Below are 19074 nucleotides of genomic sequence, written 5' to 3' on the forward strand. Positions count from 1 at the left end.
TGTATAGTAAATAAATCATTTCCTCTCCTTGACTTTATTTTGTTATTATTTATTGTAATTGTCCATGACACAAGGTTCAATATCCATAAAATAAAGTCCCCAAGAGGTAGCTCTATCGGTTAAAACTATGCTTAGTGAAACGAAAATCATTAGTTCGAATCTCCTTCTTCCTCTTATGCAGACATGTTAAAAAAATAAAAATCCATAAAATAAAAAAGAAATTATAGTAACTCATTTTTTGAATTAATATATAGGAAGATCATCATACACATTGTATCTATAGAAGAGAAACATCATCAAGCACTTTGGTAAAGAAAAGCAACATGTCATTGTTTACAACAATAATTATTGAATCTTTTTAAACTAATTTTTATTTTCTTTTCTTTTCACTTTATATTTAATAGTGTTTGTTATAATAAGTGATGCACAAATTCTAGTATCCTTTGGATAAATTTTTTTTTTTTTTAATTACACTTTTGAATTAATAGAGAAAGATAATCATCTACTTAAATAAAAAAATAAAAAAAATAAAAAAAAAAAAAGAGGGGGGAGGAGAGAGAGGGATATTCAACTTTCCTGCTCCAAGCCATTTGGAACCTTTCTAATATGCTTCTTTTGTCTTCAAGAAGTAGCTCAATCGGCTGTAAAACACGCCTAATGAAGCAAAGGTCACTAGTTCGAATCTCCTATCTCCCTTCCTTTATGTGAATATGTCAAAAAAAAAAAAAAAATGCTTCTTTCATTATTTTCATTTTTCTCTTCTACTTATTTCTTTGGTTTTTTTGTTTTTGTTTTTGTTTTTTCTGCATCAATAACGTCTCACTTCTCACTTTTTTAATATATAGCATTTTTCAAGTTGTTCGAGATAAGAAACGATCTGAACTTCCATATTTTTAGAATATTTGAAATTGTAGTAGATTCTGATCCAAGCAAGTATAAAATTTTGGGGGCTGAAAACTTTTTTAATCAAAAATTTATGTGGATTATTATTATTATTATTATTATTTTAATCAGATGGGTTAAGGACTATGTCTAGTTGTCATCAGAAATTCTATTACTAGCAATTTAGTAAGAGTCTTGACTCTTGAGTACCAAGGGTTTATTTGGGTGTGCATTTGAAATGGTTAAAAATGTGTTTAATAGTCAAAAAGTCTATTCCAAGAAAATAATACCCGTTTGATAAAAAAATTGAAAACGCTTTTAAATGTCCAAAAAATTAAAAAATGAACATTTTGCTAAATAACACTTTTTGACTTAAAAACTCTATTTTTTAAACATAATCCCAAACGTGCTCTAAGGTTGAGAACTGATTTTTTTTTTTCCTTTTTTTTTTCAAATTTAATTTTATTACTAGGTAAAAATAAAGTTAAACAATTATAAAAAGTCGTCCTTCACAACCCTTCCGGTATAGGCATGCGCAAGGTTGAGCCCATAACCTCCACACAGCCCCTAAAAAGTGGAGGCTTTTACTTTTTAGAATTTATAGTAAAATGGGAAGGCAGAGCAAAATTACAACAACATAAAAAAAATAAAGCAAAATTACAACAACATAAAAAAAATAAAGACTACTTACAAATAAATAAATAAACGAAAAAATACGTTAACACGATCAATTACAACAATTCATTCCATAGCTCCGAAGAGGGACTCGTGATGAAAGGAACAAGAGAAAAAGCTGTCAGTGATGCTGGTGGGAGCAGCCTATGATAGAATTTGCTAGTGCGAAAGGTAAATCAAAAGATTTTTAAATTCAAATCAACAGTAGAAAAAGAGTTATAAAAACTAAAAAAAAAAATTCACTTAACTCCTTTGAATTGTCACAGCTTTTGTAATATTTCCTCTAAAGTTTCATTTCGCTCAATTTATTGTATTTATTTTTCAATTGTTTGCGATCTTATCTTTCCGTTAACTTTTTTCAAAATAACCCCATTTGTTTTAGGAAAAAAGAAAAAAGAAATGCAAAAATGAAGGCATTGGTCTGAATTTACTGGTATTTACAAATATACCCACACCTCAATCTTTGCAAAATATTTTAAATATTTTTTTTCTAAAAACAAAAAGGGTGGATATTTTGGGATTTTTGTTAGGATTTAATGGAAAATCCTAATCGAGGGGAACATTAAAAAAAAATTAAAAGTTAGATAGATTAAATTAAGAGGCTATAAACTTTAGGAGAGACATTACCAAAAAAAAAAAAGTAACAATTCAGATGAGATAAGTGAAGTTTTCCCTTCCCCAAGAGGTAGCTCAATCGGCTGGGACCACGCTTAATGAAGCGAATATCACTAGTTCGAATTCCAGTCCCTCTTATGCGGACATGTAAAAAATAAATAAATTAATTAATTAATTGAAAAAAAAAAGAAAGTGAAGTTTTCCAAACTAAAAAAATAACTGTACAGACAGGTAATGAATCTCCACAATGAGTTGAGTATATTTTGAAGTCAAGATCTGAATCTAAGTTGGACATTTTACACTTTGTGTTGTTGCAATCTTGTTCTTAATTTGTGTGCTGGTCATGTGGAATCAAGTGTGTGAATGATGTTCCTAGCTATAGAACCTAACATATTTGATTCGTCTATATATATATATATATACCTTTGATTCTTCTCTCTAAATATCTTGAGTATTTTCACAAGTCACTACATGTGTGTCTGTGTAGAGTTTAACTCGAGAACAGTTCTACCTATCAAATGTGATAATTTTATTGTGCTTCTCTGCTTTCTCCTCTGTTCTATTCTTTTCTTGCAAGCATATTTAGGGTTTAATATGGCTCTGGTTGGCTGACATGCCAGTTTTTGTCCTAATGCTTTTCATTAATTTATCTTAGTATATTTAATCTTTATATATATATGAGACTTAAACTTCATTTGCTGATTGCCAACCTCGTGATGTTTCTATGGCTCTATTCTATGCCCTTTCCTTTTTAACAATCCTGCTAGTAAAATATTGATACCCCACATGGTGGGTATGTTGATAGGCCAACGGCTATATATATGTAATATATTTGTATAAAACGTGTCTCGCGAACCTGATACAAAATTAGCAACTTAGCATCAAAAAGTTTGACTCGTTTAATTAAATTGATCGGATTAAGATCGACCCATATCGTCTTATACCCATATCTCGATACGATTTGAAGTCGAAAAGCAACACCGACAACAAGGTTGGTATTTTTGACACCCAACACGAAATTAATGGATTATGGTTGAAAGGTGTACCCCGATTATTTAAATGAGTTAAGTTATGGTTAACCTATACCATCTTATACTAATGTCTCGATACAATTCAAACCTGATACGAGAACACGAATTGTCATCGCTTTTTCCTGTTTTCTCTATTCCCACTAATGCTATGGATTGGATGGATTTATCAGTCGCCCACATACACAGAAAAGCTAGGGGAGGATTAAACTAAACTATTCTAGTGAGGTTGGTGGTGGTGAGACACTTTTTTTTTTTTTTTTTTTTTTGGAACAAATAAAGAAATTCATGGGGGCATAAAAAGATGGAGCACTAGTTGGAGACACATGAGGATTTGTTTCTTTTTGTGTTCCGTTACTTCAAAGAATCCAAAAGTATTTCATCTCACTGTCGTTGTATATAGTAATGTTTGTGGGGAAATGGGTAAAAGATTCCTATTCAAACCCTAATGAACGTGGCTTTGGGTGTTATAATATTCATTTTTTGACTGCGTGAGTGAAACTTGTTACTTTTCTTGCTCAGAAATCAATTCATTTTATACACAAGAGTATAATTTACTCAATCAAACATGAAAAATAACGCCTAAAAAAAAAAAAAAATCCCTTCTGGGCAGCATGATGACTAAATATTTTTTTCTATAAAAAAAAAATTAATAGATATTTAAAATTTAAAAGTGGTGAGCCATGTTACATGTCAAAAAAATCTCAAAAAAGTAGTCAGAGAGAGAGAATGGGTAGATATTAACAAGCAAGCAAACTATGTTGAAGAGTGAGTGGTGGGGTTGACTAAGCTCATGATACTTAGTGGTGAGTCACGATTTTAGTTAATGTAGGGCAATATTACATATATATATATATAATTTAAAAAATATTTAATTGTGGTTTAAAATATATAAATGTAAATTGTTGTCGAATTCGCTAAATCTACCTCGACACAAATTTGTTTAGAATTTTATTGAAGCTCAATGAAATCATTATTGTTTTTCATAATTTCAGGTAACTATAATTTCAAACATTATGGAACATAGTTCCAATGTACTTTTCAATATAGAATAGCCACCGTTGAGGTACCATAAACATGTACCGAGGATTTTAAGTGCAATGTAGAAGTACAAGTGATCATTCTTCCTCACCCAAACCTTTTGAGGTTTAGACTTAGTCTTAGGGCCGGTATATTTTCTCTGGTTTGGATGGTTAGTCAACTCATCAAGTCGCTCACTAATGAGCATGACCTGTTCGGCTAACCTGACTATTACGTCTAGGCACATCTTTCCTAGGTGCATTTATGGTATTTGAGAGCGCAAGAGAAAAAACATTAGTCTTATGTGACTAATGATCCCGCAATAGTGGCATGTAAGAATAAACTTATTAAAAATCTGGTCGCTACAAGAAGTCATGGGTTTGGGCTTATCAATGATTTCCTTGTCCAAACAGGCTTCTTTAGCCTTGACTTCCCTATCAATTGTAGGCTTAACAAACATGACTTTATTTAAAAGCTCACAAGAATGTCAAGAGGAAGCATTCCCACAATTCATACTAGAAGGATGTTCACCTACCATATCCTTCAATAGACTACTTGAAAGTTTACTAATTGTTTAAAAAATTTAAACCCATAAAAAATTATGAATCTAAAACTAAATTAATGAAAATAATAAGGAAAACTTAACAAGGGACTCCTGAACTACCACGCGATTTAAAAAGACTTTTCAAATTTTAAAACTTCTCAATTTCACCCCCCGAACTTCTAAGTTGAAAAAAAAAATAAAAAATAAATTGAAGGGTAATTTGATTTTTTTTAGTGGTTTCTGTTAGGGTTTAACAACAAAAATTGACGAAATTTTGTCAATTGCATTAAATTGAAAGTTCAGTGGTGAAATTGATAATTTTTTAAATTTGGAGGGTCTTTTCAAAATGCGTGGTAGTTCAATCCGGCCCTAAATAATAAAAGAATTGATATTCTTATAAAGGTGTCAAGTAGCTCCAATGAAAAAGATTTAGAATATCTTAGCAAAAACAACAAAACAAATCTGGTTTTCAGCAAATCTAAGATCATGATACGGATATACATGGCTGTTTGAAAAGTTGTAAAGGTAAAAAAATTTACAATTTCCTTTTCGAAATGTCAACCCCTGGATTTAGTTGTCTGCTCAGTTAAATCAACCCAAAATTATACGCAAAGCAAAAAATCTTGACCAAAACCCTAGAAAAAGGAGCACAAAAGGGAATGAGCCAAAGTCAAGGCTTCCCTTTGCATATGAATGCAGAGAAAAAAATGGTTGATAATTGGTGTTTTGCATCATTCATTTTGTGCTGGTGGGCTTTGAAGTGCTCCACCAAAAACCCTCTACAAATCATTTCTTGAGGGTGATACGACGGAAAGCCACATTGAAATCTTTATCAGTATTTGAGAGGTGCAATGGGACAAGCAAGCATGAGAATCTTGACTGGTGAGACATTGTTAATTGGCAGGTGTTATCTCCTAGAATCCATTTTGGATTTTCCATCTTCATTCTGTCTACAAATAATGACATACTACTCCACTCCCGAAATAGCGAACGCGACTGTACTTGAGCGGAATTGAGATTTACGATAGTTTTTCTTTTTTCCCAAAGGACAGGAGGGGACGATCGACTGTAATTATTTTACTTGGACATGATCATAGTAACACTTGCCTGCTAGGAACTGTTCAGGAAGGACCTAGATGATAGAAACCGCATGCGCTTACCAACAGATTAGTGGTTCCCAAGGCGGCTAAGGCATGTTTGGATGTGCATTTAAGGAGCCTAAAAGTGCGTTTAACACTTAAAAAGTATTTTCGAAGAAAAAAAATACCCCGTTTGGTAAAAAAATTGAAAGCACTTTTAAGGGTCAAAAAATTTTAAAAATGACCAAAACGTACTTTTGGCAAAAGCCAAAAAAATGAAGCTTTTGCCATTTTTATTTTTTATTTTTTTTTTAACTTAAAAGCTCTATTTATCAAACACAATTCCAAATATACTCTAATACTAATCAAGCTTGTGTGAATGCTTATCCATTACAGAGAATTGAACACACACCTTAGTACGTGCTCAACATCATGGGAATTTCCTTGAGACCACTGAACGACTGTCACGGGTAATAGGATTCACAACAATTATCTGTTCAAATTGTTAAAAATTTTCGCGGTAAATTGAAAAAATTCATATGATACTCATCAGTTAAAATTAATTTTGGATTGTCGGACCACTTTTCTGAACCGGCGTGTCCTCTCTCACATTACTTGCAATTTGGACCGATAATTTTATTGATCTTTATCCCTTTGTGGGATTGATAGGACACGTGTATTTTTTTGTCATCTCATTTGGTGGGCGTGACCGCATTATTCTTGTAGGTCACCCTAAGTACGGAAACTTCCATGTGTGGATTGCAAAAGCAAGGAAGTCATGCGAGAATTATGTTCAATGAATATCATGGAAAAAGAGATCGTGTGGCTGTTATTTTATTTTTTTATAATTATAAATATCATTTTTTTTTTCTTTCGATTTTGATATGACTGTCAATTTAGTTTTTTAGACTTATAATTTGAATCATTTAGATTTGGATCATATCAAATATAATATTTGGTTAAATCCAACATATATATATAATATTATTATCTTTACTTCTTTGACTCTCCTTCTCACTCATTTGTGACCTATATTTACCAAACTCACATTCTCAATCAATCATAGTTAAGGATTTAATTTTTGACACGACCTGAAAATTCGATACAAATTCAATACACAATTAAAAAGTTAGAGTTGAAGAATTTGACCTGTTTAATTGAATTGGTTGAGTTAAGGTTGATCAATATGGTCTTATACCTATATTTTCACACATCCCAAACTCGACACGTGACATAATCCCACGTAATTTTTAACATAACCCATAAATCTAACACAAACCCGATACAAAATTAGAAGGCTATAATTAAGAAATTTGATCAATTTAATTAAATATGTGGAGTTAAGGTTGACCTATATAGTTTTATACACATATTTCGACATGATCGAAACTCGATATGGGAGCACGAACTACATAGAAAATGACTAGTTTTAGAGCAAGTGGGCAAAGTGGGCAAAGTCAATTGCATAGAAACACATCAATAAGAGAAGGGTGTAGGTGGAAGTGAAAGAGGGTGAAATAAAATACCATTATGTATTTAATGATTGTTGAAGATGTGATGGAAATTATATGTATCTCAAGTGATTAATTTGAATACTAACACAAAATTATAACAAATTTATTCAAAAGATAAATTGTTTTAAGTATAAAAAAAATCCATGCATCAAACTAATATTCACATCAAAATTCAAAGGTGATATTTATGATTTTTTTTTTCTTTTCTTTATTGCGTAAGTAATTTATGTACAACGAGAGCAGAGTACAAAATTTTTTACATATAAATGTTATTTAGTTGGTTGTTATACCACTTTCATATAATTGGAATGATGCAATAGTAATTATTTTTCTTACAAAGCCTTTGTTAATTTAAGGACTGATTTTCATTGACCCATCACATCAATTATACAAGAATTATATAAAAATCTACTAAATTCCATTTATTTCCCCTAACTTGCTTCTTTACATCAAAAAAATTAGGAGAAACTTCACGTTAACCTCCTGAACTTCCACCCAATTTTACAAACTCTCATGAACTTCAAATTTCTCATTTTGAACTCCGAAACTTTAAATTACTCTCAATTAGAACGCTTCCATTAATTTTAGCCGTTAAAAATATAAAAAAGACCAAAATGTCCTTGATTTTCATTTTTTTTTTAAAAAAAATATTTTGGAAGTTAGAATTTTATACAAAAGTCATGGGTATAAACGTCATGTAACGTTTAAAATCTGACGGAGGGGTCCATATTGAGAGAAATTAAAAGTTCAGGGGTCCAAAATGAGAGATTTGAAAGTTTAGAAGTGGTTTGTAAAATCGAATAAAAGTTCAGGGGCCAAAGTAAAATTTCCCCAAAAAATTAAAAAAAAAAAAAAAAATTATTCTAGTCGTAGGTCTCCAACTTTCAACTGATCTGTAGGTGGGCCTTGACCCATGGGCCGAATGATGCCATGAACGAGTAACTATTCTTTTCATCATGAGAGAGAGAGATGTAATTCTATTTATTTGTTTATTATATTTATTTAATAAATTTGAGGTGGTGACTGGTGAGTGGCTTCCACTCCATCTTTATTATTATTGTATTTAAGCAGCAGGGAGGGTGGAGGGCCGAATGAGCTCGATGACACATCATTATATTGGTTCCCTATGCATTTTAGTAGCTCCCCCCCCCAAAAAAAAAAAAAATTCAATAACATTTTTCTATAGAAAAAGAAAAGGTATCAATGATGCATTATCATATCTTCTGCTTTGATGGCATATAATGAAGCTGCCAATGGTACTTGATTATATTGTTATCTCCATTCATAGATTTCTTTCTTTTTGAAATGAAAACTTTTATCCGTCGGTAGATTTGAGTCGGTTTGAATTTGCGGTTTCAAAAAATGCGATTCAAAAACACAAATTTTTAAAAGAAATACGCTATTTAGTATTTTCTAGCATTCTCAGCTAACATAGCATGATCAAGACACTTTTAGGGCTTGTTTAAGTGTGTGTTTGAATGACCTAAAAGTACGTTTAACACTTAAAAAATTCGTTTGAAGAAAAGAGTACATATTTAGTAAAAAAAATTGAAGGTGCTTTAAAGGGTCTGAAAAGCCCAAAAATGACCAAAATACAGTTTTGGCAAAAACGTTTTTTAACTTGAAAGTTTTATTTTTAAAACACAATCTCAAATATGCTCTTAGACCTTGAAAGTCACCGTTTAACTTTTAAAAGAGAAATACTACTCTTTTAAAAGTTAATCTGCGATTCTCGAGCATCTATCTTTCAGCATTCTTGTCTATATGACACATTAACATCCTTTTTTTTTTTTAAAATGAAAAACAAAAGAACAAAGAGAATTCTAAGAAATGAACACTTGACAATGTTAGGTATCATTTATCATTTTAAAATAGTGCGTTTTTTAAAAACACAGAATAGTGCATGCGATTTGAAATGATAAATGCTCGAAAATGATAAATGATAAACTTTCTATGATTTGGTTTAAAATCATACTTTGCAAAATTGCGGGAGTGACAATTGAATGCATTTTTGTCTGATTGCATTAACAACAATTAAGTCTGCCTCTTTAAAAAGAGAATTTGATGAATAAATATGATGATACATATATCTTCCACATTGATTTGAAATAAGTAGCATCCTGCCAATGAGGCAGGCATGCATCTCTTAGCAAGCAATCTGGCAATCAGTGTTAACTAAATATTGCTACGTCTATAATTGCAAATGATTGCCTTTTGTCAATAAAAAATTGTCAACTAATTATTTACTACTCAATTATACCCAGTAAATAATTAATTAAATGTTCCTATTTTCCTACAGCAAAAATTCACAGTGGAACCTATCAATCAATTGACTCAAATGAGTATGTTCTTCAAGAATCAAAATATTGAATAATAATTTTATTTTTTTTATTTTTTATTTTTTGTGTTTGGGATTTTGTCGTACATAACATGCCTTAGTTGGAGGGACAAAAGCAGCAACACACACTTTATCTCATTAGAAATCAAGTAAATCTGTTGAAAATATTGGGGGCTATTGATCAACACATACCTATAAAGAAAATAATTATTGTTCTTTGAATTTTCCAATTCCTCTAAAAATATCACACATACCCACCAAAGTAAAAAAGCTGAATTGTTCAAAGAAAATTATTATTATTGTTTTATTATCATAAAATACACCTATACCCCCCTATGCTTTGATGTAGTCCTATAGATACCCTTAGCTTTTTTTATTTATTTATTTTTTAATCTTTCATTTTATGTTATTTAATTGTTCAAATCAATTACTTCCACCCACTTTCTGCTAAATTAAATCATTAAAGGAAATTAGTCAAATGAGAGTAATTGATTGAGTATGTGGGCTACATACATCTCTTGTGGCCAATTTTTGTTAATGATTCTAATAAAAAAAATTAATAAAAGAGTTATAAATTGATGAGTAAGAGCAGTGGGAAAAAAGATTAGAAATGAAAATTTTACACTATATACAAAAAATATTTTAGATATTAAAAACTTTATATAAAATAGTTGCAAATTGACATGATAGCTGAGTTTTAAGCCACAAGTGTCATGGGCGATAGGGCACACTCCACATATTATATTTGGCACCGACACTAATAATCATAACACTTAGTAACTAATATCACTCTCATAAAATATATATATATATATATATATCACTCTCATACAAAACTAGTGAAATTATTTTGGTGGGTGATGAAATAATAATAGTAAATGCCGTGCTAAATTAAGGAACTAGAGTCGAAATGGACAAATAATGAAAGATATTTATGGTGTGTTGAATATTCTGTCAAGTTCGGTCGATGTCTCTGTCAAATCTTGATCAACTGGCATTCATTTGGTAGAAACTTTGTCGTGCGATTTCAAAGCCCGTCCAATTGAGCTTAAGGCTTGATTGATTGAGATTAATTGCGACAAGTTATTTTTATTTTTGTATTTCTTAGGGTTGAAATCCTATTTCTATTTAAGCCTTATAATTAAGGACGGTTTGACCGCTACTTATGTTGTTTTTCTTAGTTTTTCAATAAAAAGCACTCTAGAAGTGATTTTTATTTTCTTAGTTTTGTGAGAAAAAAAAAATGTGTACGTTAATTCTGCATCATGCGGAGCAAAATTCTTAAAATACTAGCATGTCAAAGAGTGACGTTTTTATCCTGATCCATCCAAAAGTCCAACACAGATTGCTTTTGGTCATATCGAAATTTGTAATCAAGCCCAATTCAATTCAATTAGGGCCAAGAAACATGACAGATAAGGATGTTGTGTAGCATAAATATATTTTTCTCAGTTGCATTTATACCATGCAAGTACCAAGCCATTAAATCAAGGTGGTGATTTAATGGCCTAAGAAACTTCTTAAGTGGTTAGGACATGTAATAGGGTGTGAGTTTGAATCTTTACAATGGAGAATCTCTATATATACCTAATTAGTATTAACTGTCTTGTATCCTCATTGATGCCTTGGTGAGACTGAGTCATATTATGGCTCAGTTAGACTTGAGAGAACGCTTGCAGTTTTTACTGTCTAGGCCTCTCTTATGAGACTTTTAGCGAGTAAGTGCTACTATGGTCACGCTCAGCTGGGATAGTTACAATAATCTTCCCAGCTTACCATTTTTAATTAGAAAAAGAGTACCAAACCATTATATATATAATAAGAGGTAGGTGGGGTATATATATATATAATAAAAGGTAGGCGGGGTGGTTAAATGTAACTATTCTACCTGCATGTAATTATAGTAGTGCCGAACACGAAAAAAATTGCTGGCACGGAGGTATTCCCTCAAGTTTGAAATTTGACTCAATTTCGTCAAGATATTAGTGAGACCCAATCACTTTTAAAATTTCTTTAAGGCCGCTGAACGATGACGATGTGTGTTGCATACTTGCACACACAATTTTTATATGAATCCTAGGGATTCAAATCCATCACAAGCAGAGGTAAAACAAGGAAAGCATAACGACAAAACTAAATCTTGAGCAGATAATAACTGAGTTTTACTTGTCAATATCACTTGCAGATTTACATGGAAAAAGATTGATGATGAATATTGATTGGTTTCAAGTGAATGGGCATTTGTCCATCAAATGGACCCATTTAATTTAATGGAATGACGACAAGGAACAGGATAAGATAAACGAGTGATCCATGAACAAGATAAAGTAGATAAAAGTGAATAGTCAGCTTGATAGGACAAAAGATTTGTTTTGTAATTTGTGGTTGCATTGTTCTCTTAATGTTTTTTTTTTTTTTAGATATCTGCAATATGTTTATGTTTATCCGATCTACATCACATTCAATTTGCTTATTTTGTTGGGGGAATATGCATCATGTACCACGATGTTTGCAGACAACTTATTTTACGAAGTTAAGAATCTTTCTGATGATGTTTATCATACTTGCAAATTCTCAGTATAACCAGTATCCCTAACAGCATTCTTGTACTTTCCTTTCGTCTTAAGGATCTGGATCCTCCTTGATGTTGTGGAACTCCTTAGGGTTTTAAGACTTTATTTATTTATTTTTTCCTTTTAGGGTTTCATTTTTATTAGAGTAGGTGTCTATGATTTTCATAAAGATTAAGATGGTATTTCCGTTAAAATCCCGTCAAAAACTTAACGGAACGCCATATTTATACCAATCAAATATCGCCATGTGTTAATTTTTGAAAAAAAATTAAAAAGATTATATTTAAAAAAAAAAATTTAAATAAAAAAAAAAAAAATAGGGGTGTCGCCGACTCACCAATCGCCATAGCCACCCCCTTGGCCACTTGGGGGGTGGCCTTTGGCCATGGGAGTGGCTGGCCTCCCCCATCTGACCGGTTTGGGGGTGGTGAGCCACCCCGATAGCTGGATGGAGGAAGCCAGGCCACCCCCAAAGAGCCCGAGGGGGTAGCCGAAGCCACCCCCAAAGGTCTCCATCCTCTTGCCCCAAATTATCTTTTCCTTCTTCGGGGCTGCTTTCTTTCCCTCCTAGTGCTTTTTCTTCTAGGATGAGATGAACACATTTGCACACTTCGCCTTCTTTGGGACATCCAAAGTTGAGATGTGGCTGGTTGTCGTTCCTACACAATGTTGCTAATGTATTTTTGACTGAATTTCTCAATCTTTATACCTCCCAATCGGATGGATTATACTCAGAAAGTGAGATTGACGGATGATCCACATGAAGTGGATTTAAGAGTCCTAGAGATGTTTGAGCTTCTAAAAGTAAATAGAAGTTTGTCTTTTGGAATATTCCATGAACTCAAAGCGATATCCACGCAAGAGTTGCTAAACATGGCTAGAAGTAGGAATGGGTTTGAATGGGGTGGTCCCGGCGACCCCCATCCAGCCGTGGGTTGGCTCGCTACCCCCAAACCGGTCGGATGGGGATGGCCAAAGTCATCCCTAATTTTTTATTTTTTAAAAAATTAATTATATGGCACAACGATATTTGATTGTTGCTGATGTGGCGTTCCGTTAAGTTTTGGACGGAATTTTAACGGATGTATCATCTTGATCTTTATAAAAACTACAGGTACCTCTTGTGATAAAAATAAAACCCTAAAGAAAAAAAAAAAAAAAAAGTCTTGAAACCCTAAGGGGTAAAAGAGTATTTAACCCAAAAATAAAAAAAATTAGTTAAGTATTCAAGTAGAAAACTGCTTTGTTTTTTTGTTTTTTGTTTTTTTTTTTTTAATCATGCATATCGTTGATTTAAAATTAAAGTTAATAATTAAAAATACATATGAGAGGCATGCAGAAGCTGTGTATACAAAAAAATAAATAAATAAATAAAAATAATAAAAATTTTAAAAAAAATTCTACATTTCCTAACAAAAAAAAAAAAAAAAAAAGGAGAAAAAGAATTTATAAACAATAATAGATGTAAAAATTTTCTTATTTTAACAACATGAATTGTGAATTAAAAGGATAAGCAGAAAGGGTATGAACCTTTTTAATAAATCATCATAAAGATGAGACGTGAGCTAGTTTTCTGCTTTAATTATAAACATGCTCGATTTTTTATTTATTTTTTCTTTTTGACAGTGACTTCGTTGCTTATTTCAGCAGCAAACAATAATACCCACACATATGTGTGTCTATATATATATATAAATAATAGAAAAGAAATAAATGTGAAATTGATAAATTATCATTTATGCTAAAATCTTACTGCTTTATAAACAGGCTCTACTTGGTTGCTTATTTCAGCAGCAAACAATAATACACCGACATGTGTGTTGTCTGTATATATATTAAAAAAAGAAACAAATGTGAAATTGATAAATTATCATTTATGTTAAAATGTTAAGTTGATCGAAAATATGAGTTTAATTATTTAACTAATATTCTAATATTCATTGTCACTGTGGGACTTAGACTCTAACTTAATGAATAACATGCAATGAATCAAATATTTAACTTAATAGAGAAAAGTTATTTTGCATTCTCTCAGTATTTTCCTAGCATTCTTAGTTGATGTGGCATGCTCAATTTAACTTTGAATTTTTTTTAAAGATTGATTTAAGGGTGGATTGAGCACGGCACATCAGCTGAGAATGTTAAAATAATGCTGGAAGAATGCACAATAACATTTCTCTTAACTTAAAATGGAAATGTGTCTATAAAGATTGAAGGTTAATCATGTTCAACGACACTTCAATGAAGCAGCACATCACTTTGCGAAAGAAGTGTTTTTTCTCACCGTGGAGCAAAGTTTTATTGAGGAAATCCCCTATTATATTTCGGATATTATCTCTGTAGAGCATTGTGCTTAATGTTGTTTAGCTATCTATAAAAATTGCTCTATTCCTTTCTAAAAAAAAAATAAAAAATGAAGTGGATCGTAATCCCCACTTAATTGGTAAGGTGTAAAGTCGAAAAATTCAACTTAAATAAAAAATATATAATATGAAGACGGAGTTAAAGTTGAGCATAGAAACTTAAACTAAGAAAAATGCTAATAGGTACTCGAGGTTATGTCCTGACGTGAGATGGGATTTGAGTAGCGACAATAATTCTCCTCTTAGGATGTAAATAAAAATACAATAAGATAATACCTAAATTGATAAGAACTCATAAATCCTAATCCCAATCCTAATTTCAAATAACATAATGTTTTTTTTTTTTTTTTTGAGAATCAAATAACATAATGTTTAACTTGAAACAAAGTCATCGTAATTTAAATAATTTAATCCTAATCCTAATCAACTCAACCTTATCTTATCCCTATTAAAAATGCTTATAGTAAACTTAATTAATATTGAAAATGCTATTAATTACTAGAAAAGAGAAAAGAAAAAAGAAAGAAGAAGATGATGATCTATCATTGTGTCTGTCAAGGTAAGAGAAAGCCTGTGAAAAAAGGTTGAACTCATGTACGGTGGGTGACTTTTCCTTCCTTGACTTTGGCTTTCATTATCTGTAGCCTGTAGCTCATTGAAGATGACAATGGCGGAAAATGCATCATTTTTATTCATAATTTAGTCAAAAAGATTGAAATATACACACGCCAAGTACTTCAATATTGAATATACCTTGCGATTTTCCTTGGAATTCTTTTTTTTTATATGGTGACCTGGAGTTCTTTTATTTATTTTTTAAAAATATATGAATTTAATGAAAAGTTATTTGATGTTGCAAACCATAAATATTCACGAACAATTATACTTTCCTTTTTCTCTTTGTACTTAAGAATGAGATTTTTATTATTAATTTTTTTTTTTTGGATAAATGCAAAATTAGTTCCTAAGGTTGGCATAAATTACAAATTTCCTGTAGTATAAAAAATAATTTATAAGTCCTCAAGGTAAGCTAAAATAATAGTTTACTCATTGAAATCAATTTCTGTTAAATAACTTAACATATCATACCCAATAAAAACGCAACATATGTTATTATTAATTTCTGACTTTAGAAATGACAACTATGATTTTTCACATCATTTTAGGACACTAGCTAAGATTAGTCATAATCCATCACTTTGAGTCATACTGCTATAGTAAAGTAACATAATCTCTTCTATCCCAAAATTTTACTCTGTATAACCCTATCTCATTTTCATATTCCTCGCCATGATTTGGAAGCATTTTGTGAGAATTTGACAGTCAGATCTTCTGACCATTAAAAAATAGATAAAAACAACATTCGATTGAATAAATTATGACAAAGTTTTCATTTAAATTAAGTTGGAGAAAATTGGGTTACTCTCTTTATTAAATTGACATTTGTTTTTTAGAGTTTAGAGCATGGAAATTGATTTCAGAGAGTAAAGTGTTATTTTGGCCTATCCTGAGGACTTATAAATTATTTTTTATATCATAAAAAGTGATTTGTGATTTAGGCCAACTACTAGGACCTATAAATTATTGTTTATATCTTATAGAGTGATTTGTAATTTATGCCAACCATAAGGGACCAATTTGGCTTTTATCCTTTTTATTTTATTTTATTTTTATAATGTTGTTTTTATTTTCCTTGGGACTTCATTAGGGAAAAATAAAATACAAAGCGGAATAAAATATTCGATACCTTTGCTCGAAATTAAATATTCAATACCGTTGTTTCCCGAAATTGGATTTTATCGGGTTGTTTCACGTGTTTTAGCTTTTGAGCTCTTAGCATCGTCTTCCCTCGATGGTGAAGCACACTACGAGATCGAGCGATTAAGAATCCCTTAGAGACAAGGGTTGTTCCCACTTGAATATCATACCCACCCCTTTTTTTAGGGTGTTGTCAAATTTATGAAATATATAAATAGGCTTCTAATTCATTTATATTTTTTAGTGCATTAATATATGTCTCTATTAAAATAAAAAAATAAAAAAAAGAAAGGGCCAAAACATGTTTACTGTATGTATGCATGAAATAATCTGAACACAAATTAGAACCATTTCAAAATTGAATAAATTTTTATTTTAGGATTAATTGGGGATCAAAAGTCAACCAATTTTGTGGCTAAGTCAAACATCCCCCAAGGGTTGTCCAGTTTGGGCCATTTTTACAAAAAAAAGAAAAGAAAAGAAAAGAAAAGAAAAGAAAGGAAAATTACAGTTTACCTCCTCAAAGTTGACAGCGCTTTTCAATTCGAATACCATTTTTGCAATCCACCCCCCAAAGTTCCAAATTTTTGCAATTTGATCAATTGTATCCAAAAATTCCCATTTTGCCCCTAATTTTTTATTTTTTATTTTTATAAAAAAATTCGGGGTGGCCATAGCCACTCCTTTGGCCATCGGGCCATTTTTGCACCCCCAAATTTGTTTTTTATTTTTTTAAAATAAAAATTATGGGCAATATGATAATTTTGGTATAATATTGGTCAAATTGAAAAAAATTAGAACTTTATGAGTGGATTGCAAAAATTGAAATTTTGGTGTTCGCTGTCAACTTTGGGGTGTAAACTGTAATTTTTTGAAAAAAAAAAAAAAAAAAATTGATTTGGGCCTTGTCTTAGGTATAGGAGTTCCACTGGGCTATGAAAAACCAGATTCTTAAACAAGGAATTTTAATACAAGTATTAAGCCCAAAATTCCAACTCTTTATTTTTCATATTTAATAATTTAGAATTTTCAATGGCATTATTTACCACATTTTGAAGATTTTAATTCTTTTTTTTTTAAAAAAAAAAATTTATTTCAATCTCTCATAATGAAAAATATTGTTATAATATCATTTAAGAGATTTTAAGAATTCTAGGATTGGAGTAATTACAAAATTTTTAAAGGATTGTAATCCACTGGATCCTACCAACTACCAAGTAGGACAGTTTCCCTGTGAACCGAAAGTTGAAGTACCAAACCAATGGGCCTCATTTCCCATGTGGGCATGTTTGTCAATGGACTGGACTCGACTTGACCCAAAATCAATTTTAATATTCTTACTTTTTATTACTATTCAAATAAAAAAATCACTACAAAATAAATTTTTTTTTTATTCACTTTTTCATACAAAACATTCTTACTTTTGATTCTCATATCAATCAAATCTACTACAGTTCCAATTCGTTCCCTTTTTCAAGTCCTTTGCCAAACACACCTACAGTATCTAGAGGCCCAGACATCCTTACTCTATTCTCAGATCTCTATGTTTATGCCATACGGATGCTCTCAAGTTTTTTATATTTGATGAATATATATATATATATATATATATATATTTTTTTACATTTTTTTTAAATAAAAATATCCTTCAAATACAAGTAATTCAAACAGGAGGGGATCCTAATTCTATCCGGTCATAGGAAACTAAGCGACATCAATAAATAACAATTAAAAAAGAAGGAAAGAGAAACATCAATTTTTGGAAATTCCTACTAACCAGCTTCTAAAAGCGACGTGTATCTTTTATATTCGAGTAATGCTAGAGTTATTCCTAAGTCATTTTCAAATGTGACGTATCTTTTAAAATCACCAATAGATCAAAATTAAATACTTAAAATCTCAAATTTAATATTGATCACATCACATTTGGAAGAACTCTAGTTTTCTTTGTAACATTATGATGTAATAAGTACATGTTATTAAAATAAATTAAAAAAACATATATTTTTGCATGCTAAAGACGTGTCACTTTTAGAAGCCAGAATTTCTTGTACTCACAATTTGATCCACCACATTCTATCAAGTTTAAAGAACTTGATAAGTTAAAAGGAAAAAATCCTCTCCATTTCGAAAGAAATTGAGAGGATCCCAATATCCCATTCCAAGTTAAAAGAGAGATTCTAATTAAAAGGGTGGGAAGGGCGACCAGTGTAATTTTTCCCTTGGGCGTTACCATCGGGGTCCCCACCCGCTGTGAAATGTCCGGTTTGAGCCATAACTACTGCCGGGGAAGGCGAGCCCGTCACCACAACCCCACCAAGGTGCAAGCTAGTAAAACCCCTTCAAAGTAGCATCTGATTCACGCATCTACTACCGTAAGCGGATTTGAACACGCGACCACTAAGATGAAAGGAATTCCATTGCCAACTCGACTACCCAAAAAAAAAAAAAAAAAAAAAAGAGAGATTGAAAAGGCATGTTATTTATACCTTTATCATTCATTATATATAGTAATAATAATATATTGAATATAATATATAATATAAAAAGAATGAAAAGCATCTTCGTATGGCTCTTAAAAGGTGAAACCGTCACAAACCATTAACAAGGATTCAAAAGGCAGCAAGTTTATCAACTGTCAACGGTAGCGAAAAAGACAACTCTTTCCAAAGGGTGTCCACACTC

This window comes from Corylus avellana, chromosome ca10 (assembly GCF_901000735.1).
Source record: "Corylus avellana chromosome ca10, CavTom2PMs-1.0".
Classification (NCBI taxonomy): domain Eukaryota; kingdom Viridiplantae; phylum Streptophyta; class Magnoliopsida; order Fagales; family Betulaceae; genus Corylus; species Corylus avellana.